Source organism: Echinops telfairi, unplaced genomic scaffold (assembly GCF_000313985.2).
Source record: "Echinops telfairi isolate 266 unplaced genomic scaffold, ASM31398v2 ScPeMD7_6;HRSCAF=24_0, whole genome shotgun sequence".
Classification (NCBI taxonomy): Eukaryota; Metazoa; Chordata; class Mammalia; order Afrosoricida; family Tenrecidae; genus Echinops; species Echinops telfairi.
Window position 1 is genome coordinate 8,979,302 of NW_022103902.1, and position 2,510 is coordinate 8,981,811.

The following is a 2,510-nucleotide window of genomic DNA, read 5'->3' on the forward strand; positions in this document are numbered from 1 at the left end:
CAGGATAAAATTAATGGCATGGGTTAAAGGAGTGAGATGGGAATGAGGGACACATTTACTTCAAAAAAATGGCTCTCCAATGAGCCAAACCTCTGGTACTGGCCGTCTCACATAGGCCCCCAGCACTGGGAATTGTTTCTTTGTCCGACAAGTCATGCTGAGTCACTCCATTGCATTGTAAGTCAAAGCCAGAAGAATCATGGCAGCTTTTGCCTTGGCTTCTTGGAGCACTTCCTTTGAGTGTTCTGAATTGCCATGTAAAAGATCGCAACTGCTCTGTGGCTTCCAGGTGGTGAGGAAGTCCAAACTAGCTGTAAAGATAGCATGAAGGCCAGACCTTCTCCAGCTGCACAAGGGGGAGGAAGAAGCCAACTCACATTTTCCCAAGAATGTTTCCTATGAAGCAGAGGTCAGACGTGCCTCCACCCTAGAAGCCTCTTTTTCCTATTCTGACACAAACCATCCTTCCCATGATGCTCTATTTCTTTGCCAGGCGTAATAATACATGTAATGACCACATAGAACCTGTAGACCATACTCACCATTTGCTAGAGAATTTCAAAGGCTACAAGTCAGGTTCAGAAATGTTAAGGATACAGTCCTTTAGTCCTCAGTGCCTGTGATACCAAAATCAAACTCTGACATCAAATTGATTCTGACTTATGACAATCCTATAGGACAGGGTAGAATTGCTCCTATGGTTTTCCAAGACAATCACTCTTCAAGGGAGTAAAAAGCTTCATCATTCTCCCATGAAGTTGCTGGTACTTTCTAACGGTTGACCTTGTGATTAGTAACCCTACTACACCACAAAGGCTCCTTAGGTCAGGCCATCTATCTGCTCATTATGAATCAAAAGATCAACCACTTCTACATAATATCACTCTTGTCTTTTTCCACCTTCTGCCTAGCCTTGTGTAGACTCTCTACCTACTCCTCAGACTTGGTCACACTATCTAAACATCTCTTCTTCAGAGAGGCAAAAGTGCAGTGTGGCCCTTTCTACATCTTGGTGAAACTTCTGGAATGTTGTTTGCTTTTGCTTATTTATCTGCAGTGGAGCCAAATTGGCCCCTTCTGCCTGCTGCAGCCTCTCATTTCAATCCGCCAGTTCTTGAGTGGGGTCAGCTCTCTCCCTCGCCACCTGGACTCAAGTGGTCCTTTCGGCTTCCAGCTTGTCTTTCAAACCTCGTATCACAATCTGCAGCAAGAAATATTTTCACCATTAACGAAGTACTTGTAGCACATTTTCTAGTCAAGCGTTTTAACCTATCCTTTTTAACATGCATTTCTCAAAACTAAGAAAGATAGCATGACACTTTGATTCCTATTTTATAGCTGAAGAAAACAGAATATGAGAACGTTAAGTGTTTGGGTCTAATTTAGTTCCAAAGCCAAAATTAGAATTTTCAGTTCTTCCAGATCTGCAAGCCCTTGCTGAAATGCAACTCCATTACATTATGCGCATGAAGGTAGAATTGCAGTTAAGGACACTTTGCAATGGAATAAGAAACCATCTTTCATATATCAAGAAAGCAATGCTAAAGAGGATTTTTATTTAAAAACAGTAGCTCCGTGCATTTCATTTACAATGCCTCACTCATTTGGAATGTATTTACCTGACAATGTGAACAATTAGGAGCTGGGGGTGGGGGTGGGGGACAGAATCTGATAACAACAATGAATATCTCCAAATTCAAACAACTTACGCATAAGAAATGACATTAATTAAATTTTCAATGCAACTGTCACAAACTTGGTTTCCTGATCTGCAGGCAATTTTCAGTAGCCCGGGATTTGAAGAAACAAATTAGAATTGGTGGGGAGATGGGAACTGCTAAAGTGAAGGGTCACCTGTGACAATTAATTGAAGAAGAATCATTAAGGGTGGGGGAGGGGGGAGAGGGAAAGTAGTGATAAGAAGTTTCAGAGCACAGAAACCTTTTAGTGGGGAGACAAATAGCTCTGTAAATCCTGATAGCATCATTATCTTATAGTACATAAAGTCATTAATGCACTTTAACTTTACCTTCAGTAATTAGGAGTAGATTCCCCTTTGCTGAGTCGATTTCCACTCATAGTGACCCTACAGGACAGAGCAACAGGGCTCCATCAGGTTTCCAAAACTGTGCATCTCTATGGGAACAGATGATCTTATCTTTCCCTCACAGAGGAGCTGGTGGTCTTGAACCAAGGACCTGGCAGTTAGCAGCCCCATATTTAATCCACTACACCAGGTTCCCCAGGAATAGACTAGGGTGCAGTCGTAAGGAAACGAATCTGTGTTAGAATGTTTTCCTTCCCATTAATTAAGAGTGCTATGCATGAGAGGAAGCTAATTTACGGAGTTTATTCTGCCTGTGAAAGTTGGACATTGAATAAGGACGTCCGCAGAAGAAGAGACGCGTCTGAAGGGTGGTGCTGGAGAAGAGAGCACCATGAAGTACCGTGGGCTGCTACAAGGGCAAACGGGTCTGTGTTGGAAGGAGTCAGGCCATGAAGTACCGTGG